Source organism: Triticum urartu, chromosome 3A, assembly GCF_056163025.1.
Source record: "Triticum urartu cultivar PI428250 chromosome 3A, HENAU_Tu73, whole genome shotgun sequence".
Classification (NCBI taxonomy): domain Eukaryota; kingdom Viridiplantae; phylum Streptophyta; class Magnoliopsida; order Poales; family Poaceae; genus Triticum; species Triticum urartu.
The window spans coordinates 381,161,593-381,173,948 of NC_141875.1; the positions used below are offsets into that span (position 1 = coordinate 381,161,593).

Below are 12,356 nucleotides of genomic sequence, written 5' to 3' on the forward strand. Positions count from 1 at the left end.
TTACCATCTACTCTCTTCTATATGCTTCAAGATGGAGGCTGGCAGAAGCGTAGTCTTTGATAGGACTAGCTATCCCTCTCTTATTCTGGCATTCTGCAGTTCAGTCCACATATACTACCCCTTTCATTGATACCGATGCATATGTAGTGTAGTTCCTTGCTTGCGATTACTTTGGATGAGTACTCATGGTTGCTTTGCTTCCCCCTTCCCCCCTTTCTATACCCGATTGTTGCGACCAGATGTTGGACCGCAGGAGCCAGACACCACCGACGACGACTCCTACTACACCGGAGGTGCCTACTACTACGTGCAGGCTGCCGTCGACGACTAGGAGTAGTTTAGGAGGATCCCAGGTAGGAGGCATGTGCCTCTTTCGATTTGTATCCTAGTTTGTGCTAGCCATCTTATGGCAACTTATTTAACTTATGTCTGTACTCAGATATTGTTGCTTTCATTGACTCGTCTATGATCGAGCTCTTGTATTCGAGCCCTCAAGGCCCCTAGCTTGTAATATGATGCTTGTATGACTTATTTTATTTTTAGAGTTGTGTTGTGATATCTTCCTGTGAGTCCTTGATCTTGATCGTACATGTTTGTGTGTATGATTAGTGTACGATTGAATTAGGGGCATCACAAGTTGGTGTTAGAGCCGACTGCCTGTAGGAATCCCCCTTCCACACTCCTTGGCCGAAGTCGAGTCTAGTCACTGATTTTTTTACTAACATGGCTTTGTGTCTTACGGGCCCACGTCGCCATTGGGTCGTATTAGGATCTTTTTATTTCTCGTCTATACTCTGGGACTCTGATCTTTCTTCTACTCGGGTTAATGATTTTGCTAACTCTAACACTAGGTTCTCGTAACTACTTCCCCCCGGAGAGCCCCTCACTCCAGATGATTGCTTGGTGCACCAGAAGATTCCATGGTAGTTCTGCTGAAAACAGCGTCAGTCTGGGGTTAGTTTCATTCAAATCATGCAAATTAGAGTCCAAAACAAGAGGAAAAGCGTGAGAAAAAGTAGATACATTGGAGACGTATCAGTGGGAGTCGACCTTGAACTTTGTGTTCATGCCCATGGACACGATGTAGATTGTATCATTAAACTTCTCTTCAATTAAATATTCCCTTGGTATAAGTTCATCTTATATCTAGGATCTGGCCTTTTGCAATCATGGTTCCTGCCATGTTCTCCTTTTAAATACCATTTCTCGAACAAGTTTAAGTACTTGTCTTCTGCAGATCATTGCACCTGTCCAACTGTAACGCCCCGAGTCCGATGCGCCAGGTGTCTCCCACTTATTCGTTGTTGTTGCCTTGTCATTCACTTGCGTGTTGCATCTTGCCATGTCATCACGTGCATTGGATCATCATGTTTTCAAAACTTGCATCCGTCTGGGTCTTCCAGTTCTCTCTGTTGTCCGTTCTGAACCCAGACACACTCGCACGCACCCGCGACACGTCCGAAATAGTATTTTATAAGTGGCCGGGAAATGTTCTCGGAATGGGATCAAAGTTGGCATGCGGTCTAGTTATGTTATCAGTAGGCCGCCTGCCAAGTTTCATCGCATTCAGTGTTCATTTGTTAGCCCAACCGTTAAACATATAGCGACATTATAGCTAGTCATACGTCGGACGTTTCCAGTCTCCGGAAACAGTTGCCGGGTTGCATTCCTCCTCTCTCTTCTCAGTCCAACCACACACCTGACCTCGTTCGCCTAACCCCTCTTTGCACAGTGCATCGACCCCTCGCCCGTGTCCGAAACTTCCTGGAACCCGAACCGGACTTTCATTACCGTTGGGTCCGGATCATCCCCAGACATCTATAGAACATCTCCGTTTTCTTATTTGGACTCCTTACCTATTTTTTTTCTCGACCGTCCAATTGCGATCGCAGGGACGACGTAGCCCCTACCCAAAAATCCACCTACTATATATAGTCTAACCCTGGTTTTTAGCGAGCTGTCCCATCCTTCCCTCACCTGCCGCCGCCACTCCACCTAATTTCTAGGGATCCTACCCTAGCGCCGCCACCATCTACATCCTCCCTCGTTCAACACCAGCCAACCCAAATCCATCTCCTCCCTCGATCTACGCATCCATCCAACTAGCGCCCGAGCCCGAGCTCCTTCGATCGGAGCTACCAGGAGATCCATGTTGCCCCGACCGAGAGCGAGTTTCTCCTGTTTTCTCCTCTCTCCATGGCGTCGTCGCCGCCGGCGAACCCAGCCACCCCGAGCGCCGCCCTCACGCTCGAGCTCCTTCAGGGCCCCGTCGATCCTTCCCCTCTTCTTCTCCTCCTTCCCTCCTCCCTCTGGTTCACTCCCTCGTTTCTCATGCCTTCCCCTCACTGTTCCAGGAAGAAACCAAGATCCGCCATGGTTGCCCGCAGCTCCATCGTCGCCGGGAATGAGCCCCTCCGCCCCGGATCTGGCGCCTGCCACGTCTCAGACCTCACCTGCGGCTCCACAGCCCCGTCAAGTTCCCGGAGCCGCCGCCGCCTCGCCAGTTCCGCTCGTCCGAGCCCTTCCCTGCTTCCTGCAAGACGCCCGTACGGGACCTCATCAGCCTCCTGCCCGCTTCGCCAGCCTCCTCCTGCGCCCGCACCTACAAGCCGCCAAGTCCAACGCCATGGCGCCGCCCTCACCTTGTCCCCTGAACCGCAAGCAGCCGTCGTCCGGCTCCTCTGCATCGAGCCAGTATGCTCGTCCGCGTCGACCCCGGTCCCGTGGTGACCCTCCTCTGCCACCAGCGTCGCTTCTCCTGCTTCATTCCGGCGAGGCTCCGCCGGGATCCGTTCGCATCCACGCCGCCCGCGTCGCCAAGCCCCGGCCGCAGCCATCGATTCCTGTCGTTCCCGAGTCCCCTGCTTCGCCCCTGCATCCTCTGCTTCGAGCAAGAGGATGAGCGCGCCGCCCCTGCGTTGACCCGCACACTGCCTCGCTTGACAGTCCTCCCCATCTCGCTGAGTCCAGATGCGCGCCTAAGCAGCCCAAGCCGGCCTGCTCCTCCATGCCCTCGCGGGCCGTCTCCATCGACTAGGCTGAGGCCCATGGTGAGAACTCTCACCCCAGCACCCCAAACGACTGTTCACATTCGGCCCGTTACGTTTTTTTTCAGTTCTGGAGGTTTTTCCTAATTATACAGAGAATGTCAGTATTGCAGAAAATCCCTCCATGTTCATGCATATAATAACTCCATAACGGTGCATCGAATTAAAATGTTTTAAATACAAAAAATGCTTAGAATTTCATATAGTTTCATAATATCCAACTTCCATGCATGTTTAACATGTTTAAATTGTTGTTTGATTAAATTTGCTCAAATGCCATGCTAAAATGTTTTATTTCAAAACTAAATAATCGTAGGTCCATTTTAAATAAAGTTTATATGTAAATGGGGTAAAAATGCATAGATTAACATGGTGGCATTACTTTGCATGTTTATCAACTCTAAAATATGTTTTAGGGAAGAACAGTACCAAATCTAAAATATGCCCATGAGGATTTTTCCGGACTTGTTGCTTGTTGTTCCGGCCTCATTTAAACTTGCCTAGATAGGTAGTTTTATTATGCTTCACCTCTTGCCATGTTTAATAACATTTAATATTGTTGGGTACATAACCGAGAGTGAACTAAATGTTTGAATGTGGTGTTTTCTTCAATATGCAACTCGTTGCATATATATGCAACTCTGTTGCATATTGTGCTCCACTTAATTTGTGGTATTGTTTGTTGCACTTTGCCATGCCATGAATCATTAAAACGGACATGCATCATACTTGGTTGTGCATCATGCCATGTTTATGTGATGGTTGTTTACTATGTTGTTTGCTTCTTTCCGGGTTGCTTCTCTCGTTAGCTTCGGTTTCTTTTCGGAGTTGTGAGGATTCGTTCCACTACGTCCGTTTGTCTTCTTCATGGACCCGTTCTTCTTCCTTGCGGGATCTCAGGCAAGATGACCAAACCCTCAAAATCACTTCTATCTTCGCTTGCTAGTTGTTCGTTCTATTGCTATGTCGCGCTACCTACCACTTGTTATATCATGCCTCCCATGTTGCCATGTCAAGCCTCTAACCCACCTTCCTAGCAAACCGTTGTTTGGCTAAGTTACCGCTTTTGCTCAGCCCCTCTTATAGCGTTGTTAGTTGCAGGTGAAGTTGAAATTTGTTTCATGTTGGAACATAGATATGTTGGGATATCACAATATCTCTTATTTTAATTAATGCATCTATATACTTGGTAAAGGGTGGAAGGTTCGGCCTTAAGCCTGGTGTTTTTTCCACTCTTTGTCGCCCTATTTTCCGTCATACCGGTGTTATGTTCCTTGATTTTGTGTTCCATCCGCGGTTGGGTGTTATGGGAACCCCTTGACAGTTCGCTTTGAATAAAACTCCTCCAGCAAGGCCCAATCCTTAGTTTTACCATTTGCCTCACCACCACCTATTACTTTTCCCTTGGGAGTCGCGCTCCCGAGGGTCATCTTTATTTTAACCCACCTGGGCCAGTGCTTCTCTAAGTGTTGGTCCGAACCGAGCCGCGTGCGGGGCCACCTCGGGGAAACTCGAGGGCTGATTTTACTCGTAGCTTGTCTCATCCGGTGTTGCCCTAAGAACGAGATACGTGCGACTCCTATCAGGATTGTTGGCACATCGGGTGGCTTTGCTGGTCTTGTTTTACCATTGTCGAAATGTCTTGTAACCGGGATTCCGAGACTGATCGGGTCTTTGTGGGAGAAGGAATATCCTTCGTTGACCGTGAGAGCTTGTGATGGCCTAAGTTGGGACGCCCCTGCAGGGTATAAACTTTCGAGAGCCGTGCCCGCAGTTATGTGGCAGATGGGAATTTGTTAATGTCCGGTTGTAGAGAACTTGACACTTGACTTATTTACAATGCATCAACCGCTGTGTAGCCGTGATGGTCTCTCTCCGGTGGAGTCCGGGAAGTGAACACGGTCTTGTGTTATGCTTGAACATAAGTAGTTTTCAGGATCACTTCTTGATCACTTCTAGCTTCTCGAACGTTGTGTTGCTTCTCTTCTCGCCCTTATTTGCGTATGTTAGCCACCATATATGCTTAGTGCTTGCTGCAGCTCCACCTCACTACCTTCTCCTACCCATAAGCTTAAATAGTCTTGATCTCGCGGGTGTGAGATTGCTGAGTCCTCGTGACTCATAGATACTTCCAAACAGTTGCAGGTGCCGATGATACCAGTGCAGGTGGCGCAACCACGCTCAAGTGGGAGCTCGATGAAGATCTTAGTCGTTGTTTTTTCTCTTTTCTGGATGATCAGTAGTGGTGCCCAGTTGGGACGATCGGGGATCTAGCATTTGGGGTTGTCTTCCTTTATTTTGGTTCCGTAGTCGGACCTTGGTTGTACTCTGGATGATGTATGTTTAACTTGTTATTTGTGTGAAGTGGCGATTGTAAGCCAACTCTTTATCCCTTTCTTATTCAGTACATGGGATCGTGTGAAGATTACCCCTCTTGCGACTAAACCACCATGCTGTTATGCCTCTAAGTCGTGCCTCGACACGTGGGAGATATAGCCGCATCGTGGGCGTTACACCAACCTTTACTTTGATCTACCGTCGAGTATTACACTTTGGTATCTCAAGAATATCATGGAACTGCATAACTTCTTATGGGTTCTTCATCAACTGTTATTTCTTACCGATTACAATTTTCCTGGTTTCTGGGTTGTCGTCAACAGAGAACACTGATATGTGAACCGATTTTGCATTCTGGTTCGATAACCCTAAGTAATTTTCATTGCTTACGAGTTTAAATAATCCTTCAAGTCATTCCTTTCCTGATCGGCTATATCATTATCGTGCTAAATTTTAAATTGTGCCACCTGGTTGTTCTTCCCGGAGCACAACTTTCGACGATGAGCTAAGCTTACGTCGATCTTCCCCATAATACCATTTCACCTTGAGCAGCAAGCTTGATTTCGAATTTGTGTCATACACGTGATTCCAATAACCTTTTGCTTCATCATTCCTTTGACTTGATGTCATCGCCAATCGATTACATATTCATGAAACCTCCCGACAATTGTGTCGTGATCGTCATCAACAATTTGAGCTCTTCCAGGATATCAATCAAATTTTTGATGGGGATTACCATCTTGGTCCCCTGGTAATTTGTGTTGTCATCAACTACTTTCTTGCCTTCTTTCCAACACAAACTTGTTCGTGTTTCTGTTATACCTTGAGTTACTTGCTATCCAACATTTGTTCGTCTTTACCTTGGAGTATTACCATCTTTTATGTCAAGAATGCCGTGAGAATTTCATCACCTAATAAGAATTGTTGATACAAGTGATACTTCTCGCCATCTCCGTTCATTTCTTGGTCCCTGTGTTGTTTCTAACTGGGATACCAGCCATTTAACTATGATGTGAGAATTCAAAACTTCTAGCAACCCTCTTGCTTTGAAGTTAATGGTTGACAGTTCATTCGTAACTATTGGTTATTGGATCACCATTCTAACATTGGTCACGCTACCTAAGCCATATTTCAGGTGCACCTTTCAACCAATGTTTAATTGTGTATGTTTCCCACAATACATCATTATACCGTTTGATCTCACAAATGTTATCTCCTTGTTCACATAATGGTGGAATCCATCTTGTTGGCAATCTCGATGAATTTTCGTTGAGTCCATCAGCCACCTCCTCATCCTCTCCTTGGTTTAATGACGATCTCTTTTTTCGGAACTCGCTTCCATAGTTCATTCATCGAGAATCTTGCCATGTCATCCCGTCAATTGGTGTTGCACTTTTCTTCTCAGACATCCTGAGTCTGAGGTATCCTAACACCACTCAGATCTACATCTCGGTTAGATATGATGGTTGGAAACATGTTTCCAAGAATCATAGCATTGGTCGTTATGTAACCCAGTAAGGTGATGTCATGCCTAGCACACCTAGCCGAAGGACCTATTGTTATAGTATCCTTTTTAGCAAGGTTAGCCATTCTTCCATGAGGAAATTATAAGACTTATTCTATAAGTTGTTCCCAATGGATCCTTTGTGTATCCAAAGTCTGGCCTTTACCTGATGACCATGTCAATGCTATCCCGAAGCATGTATGTTTCTTAATCAATTATCCAAACACCCTTGTATGGGTAACATCATGAATTCCCTCGCCCCTTTAACTAATTGGTTATCTATCTTGTTATGGATGGGAAAGATATACTCTTGATACTTTGGTATAAACGCATTTTCCTTTCCATTGTTCTGATTAATATACTAATCACATTTTCCTTTCCATTGTTTTATTTAACCTTCTTTGTAATCTGACTTATCTGAGCAGTGATAATTCCCTACTTATGTGAACACCTCGGTGTGCAACCCTGTCAGTAAGACCCTGTTACTATTGTTGATGACATTCTGGTAGCCCCCGATGGACGAGAACTTTGCCTATTGGTTCGCCTCATTTCAACAAGCAGGAAAATGGTTCTCTCTATCCCACACCCTCGGTACCAACACTGTTGCCAACATAACTGACATGCTATCCTCTGACGTGCCTTGCCACCATGACTATGCCAGATGTCACCATTCCTTCTACTTTTAACCAACATGGCGCGCCCATAAACCACAGTTCCACAGGATCGAAACCTGAATCTCATGTACACCCCTGTTGCCAAAGTATTCCTCACGTTAGGCCTCGTATGTAGTTCACGTGTCATCTTCCAAGAGATGATCTATTCTGGTATCAGATATGATACCTATTCCCGCTGCTCAGAACCCCTTTCATGCCCTGATTAAGACATCGACGATTGAATAACCGCTTGAAACTCCTTATGGTACCTTCTTACTCGGCTCTCGATGTGTTTCGTATGACCAATTCGAAAGTTACTCATGTGATCATTCATGGGATAACCCCCCAGATGATTTCCCTGATAGCATTCCATCATTGTCGGGCTGCCCCTTTCCTATTCGTAAGTACGATGGAGTTCACCAAGAAAGGCTGATGACTTATCCTGATAACCTGAACAAAGGAATGAAGACATCAACGGAAGCGGTCAACTTCTTCGAGAAGAGCAACCAAGACCGAGAAGATTCGTTAGAATTTAGTAACCAGAACTTTCCCTCTTAAATCTCGGGACGAGATTTCTTGTAGTGGAGGAGAATTGTGATGCCCGGATAGTTAAGCTACAATGAACCTACGCTAATGATGCCATGTCACCTCGGTTGCTGTTAATAAACTCGCGTCAGTATAAAACCTAGTTCAAATTTTAAATTTTAAAATAAAAACAAACAGCAAAAGTTTTCAAACAATAAAACAAAAATGTTCGGATTGTGGCAAATATTCCATACTAAATATTGGTGATGAAACCACAAATCTGTAAAGTATTTAAGTGCACTATATTAATTAAAACAGTAGCAAAACGATTATTTAAATACCTTTTATAATTAATAAAATGTCAAACTAAGTTATTTGGGGACTAGAATTTTTGTGACTGTGGACTAAGTTGAAATATTAATTTAGATGCTAAGTGTATATTTTACTAAAACTAAAATAAAATGTAACTAGAATAAAACAGGAAAGAATAACTAAAAAGAAAAGAAATAAAACAAAAAAGAAAAAGAGAGAGGCCTCCCTTCCCCACTGGGCCGACTGACCCAACTGGCCACAGCCCCACCCCCGAGCAGGCTGGCCCAACCAACCCCCACTACACATGCCCCTCCACTACCTGGAACCCTAAACCGCTACCAACCCACTTCCCTCGATCCCCCACCCTCTCTCGCACGCGCACCCTCCCACGCTCGATCTGGGCGCCTACCCGCGCCCAGGGGCCCGACCTCGCGCCACCGATGCTAGCGCCCATCCCTGGCGCCGCCCTGTCACCTACTCCGCTCCGCTGCCGCTCGCCACCTTGACGCGTCGGACCCGTCACCGGATCGCCACCGCCCTTCTCGACCTCCGCTCGTCGCCGGACCTCCCCGGCCTCCCCTCATCGGACCACCTCGACCCTCTCCGTGCCCCTCACTGCAACGCCCGTGAGCCATCTCCCCTCCTCCTCTCTCCCCTCACATTGGCGCCGCCCATTGCCGGTCCCTGCAACGCACCTCGCCCCGCCGCGTGCTCGCCGCCGCCTCCTCCCTGCGCCCCTCCCCTACTGGCCTCGGGGCCGCGTGCGCCGCGCTCCGGCCCACGCACCGGTGCCCGCTCGTGCCTTGTTCTTGTCCCGCCCCGCCTACGCCCCGCCTTGTCCATGCCGCCCGCTGCCGCTCTACACTGCTGTTGCCGGAAGCCGCCGACACTGTCGTGCACATGTTGGTCGGCCCCTGCCCAGCGCCCACCTCGAGCCGCCGTCGCCCGCCTCCACCCGCTGTCGCCTGCGACACCTCCCCAGCGCCTCGACTTCCTGCCGTTGGCAATCCCGCATCCACCATACGGCGCGCCTCCTCGTGACACACCTATAGCCACGACCGCATCGCACAACGTCGCCGGAACCGAGCACGCGGTCGTCGCCGGCAAGCTCGGCCTCACCGCCGTTAACGTGCTGACGTGGCGCGTGACTAACCCCTAATTCAGCACTAACCCGAACACCTAAACATGTACTGACATGTGGACCCTCCCTAATTAACATAAACCTAATTAATCTATTTAACTAATCTAACAACCCAATGTCAATGACACGCGGGCCCCACCACAATTAAAATGGCTAGATTAAACTGTTAAGTTAATAGCCACTGACATGTCGGGCCCACTAGCTAATCAGTGTAAATTAAAAAATAACCTGTTATTAAACTCTCTCACTAACAAGTGGGGCCCACTGGTCAGGTTTGACCAGTTAACAGTCAAATTGTTGACTGCTGGCTAGGCTGCTGACTCAGCCCTGGCCCACCAGTCAGCCTCTGCTGACTGGGCAGTTGACCCAGTCAACTGGACCCCCCGTCAGCCTTTGTTGCATATGGCTGGGTACACTTCCTGTGTACTCATAGCATTTAAATATTAATTTAATTTCGAATTAAATTAAGTACAGAAATTAGAAAATCATTTAAAACTTTAAAAATTAATATAAGATGATCTATAACTCAGATGAAAATACTTTGTACATGAAAGTTGCTCAGAACGACGAGAAGAATCCGAATACGCAGTCTGTTCGCCCGCCACATGTCCCTAGCATAGCAAACGTGCAACATTTCACCTCTGGTTCATCTATCCGAAAACGTGAAACACCGGGAATACTTTCCCAGATGTTTCCCTGCTTTGCCGGTATCACCTACTGCCGCGTTAGGGCACACCTAACACCGCTCATTGTCATGTCATGCACTTGTCTGCATTATATTTATTGTTTCTTCCCCTTCTTCTCTCGCTAGACACCGAGACCGACGCTGCTGCTACCCAGTACGACTACGGTGTTGACGACCCCTCCTTCTCGGCTGAGCTTCCAGGCAAGCCCCCCCTTGATCAACCCGATATCGCCTAATCCTTCTCTCTACTGCTTGCATTAGAGTAGTGTAGCATGTTACTGCTTTTGGTTAATCCTATTCTGCTGCATAGCCTATCTTTGCCACTATTGTTACTTTTACCTGCAATCCTAAATGCTTAGTATAGGATGCTAGTTTGTCATCAGTGGCCCTACATTCTTGTACGTCTTCCATGCTATTCTACCGGGCCGTGATCACTCGGGAGTTGATCACGGGTATATGTTTTATATACATAATATATGACACATGTGGTGACTAAAGTCGGGTCGGCTCGTAGTGCACCCACGAGTGATTCATGGATTGGGGGCTGAAAGGACATTTGTCCCGACGGTCCTCTTAGTGGATCTTTGTGGCGGAGCGACAGGACAGGTTGAGACCACCTAGGAGAGAGGTGGCCCTGGCCCTGGTCAGCGTCCGCGGTTACATCAATTAACATGCTTAATGAGATCTTGGTATTTGATATGAGTCTGGCCACTGGCCTATACGTACTAACCAACTACGCGGGGACAGTTATGGGCACTCGACGTCGTGGTATCAGCCCAAGCCTTCTTGACGTCAGCGACTGAGCGGCACGCGCCGGGTTGGACTAGAACGCCTACTCCTGTATAAGGGAGGCTAGGTCTTCTCATAGGTCATGTTCGCAACGTGCACGTGTGCAACAGGCGATGGGCCTAGACCCCTGCGCGCTTAGGATTTAGAACGGCGTGCTGACCTCTCTGTTATGCCTAGGTAGGGCTGCAACATGTTGATCTTCCAAGGCTGGGTATGACCCAGGAAAGTGTGCCCGACCAGAGGGATCGAGCGTGTTGGGTAATGTGGTGCACCCCTACAAGGAAGTTTATCTATTCGAATAGCCGTGTCCCTCGGTAAAAGGATGACCCGGAGTTGTACCTCGACCTTATGACAACTAGAATCGGATACTTCATAAAACACACCCTTCCAAGTGCTAGATACAACCCGGTGATCTCTCTCTCACAGGGCGACGAGGAGAGGATCGTCGGGTAGGAATATGCTATTCGATGATACTGGGTGAACTTATCGTCTACTCTCTTCTATGTGCTTCAAGATGGAGGCTGCCAGAAGCGTAGTCTTCGATAGGACTAGCTATCCCCCTTTTATTATGGCATTCTGCAATTCAGTCCACATATACTACCCCTTTCATTGAGACAAATGCATATGTAGTGTACTTCCTTGCTTGCGAGTACTTTGGATGAGTACTCACGGTTGCTTTGCTTCCCCCCTTTTCCCCTTTCTATACCCGGTTGTTGCGACCAGATGTTGGACCCCAGGAGCCAGACACCACCAACGATGACTCCTACTACATCGGAGGTGCCTACTACTACGTGCAGACTGCCGTTGACGACCAGGAGTAGTTTAGGAGGATCCCAGGAAGGAGGACTGCGCCTCTTTCGATCTGTATCCCAGTTTGTGCTAGCCATCTTATGGCAACTTGTTTAACTTATGTATGTACTCAGATATTGTTGCTTCTGCTGACTCGTCTATGATCGAGCTCTTGTATTCGAGCCCTCGAGGCCCCTGGCTTGTAATATTATGCTTGTATGACTTATTTTATTTGTGGAGTTGTGTTGTGATATCTTCCCGTGAGTCCCTGATCTTGATCGTACATGTTTGCGTCTATAATTAGTGTACGGTTGAATCGGGGGTGTCACACCATCACAAGTTCGTACAACGCTCAATTTTCTCTTACACTAAATGATCTAACACTTTTAGAAGCAATTTTTATTTCCTTATTGCACCGATGACAACTTACTTGAAGGATCTTGCTCAATCCTTATGTAGGTATGGTGGACTCTTGAAGATAAGATTTGGGTTTAAGGGTTTTTTGGATGCACAAGTAGTATCTCTACTTGGTGCAGAGTTTTTTGCTAGCAAAGATGGGGGCAAGCACCACATG

General features: G+C 47.4%; 2 long non-coding RNA genes across 2 annotated transcripts; both read left to right on the forward strand.

Moving 5' to 3' along the window:
- Positions 1–1,965: 1,965 nt before the first annotated feature.
- Positions 1,966–5,436, forward strand: LOC147979772 (uncharacterized). Its single transcript, XR_015619009.1, has 3 exons — positions 1,966–3,050; positions 3,857–3,947; positions 5,187–5,436. It is a non-coding gene; the product is annotated as an uncharacterized LOC147979772 (long non-coding RNA).
- A 3,063-nt stretch (positions 5,437–8,499) lies between these two features.
- Positions 8,500–12,028, forward strand: LOC147979773 (uncharacterized). Its single transcript, XR_015599737.1, has 3 exons — positions 8,500–9,004; positions 10,331–10,405; positions 11,717–12,028. It is a non-coding gene; the product is annotated as an uncharacterized LOC147979773 (long non-coding RNA).
- Positions 12,029–12,356: the final 328 nt, after the last annotated feature.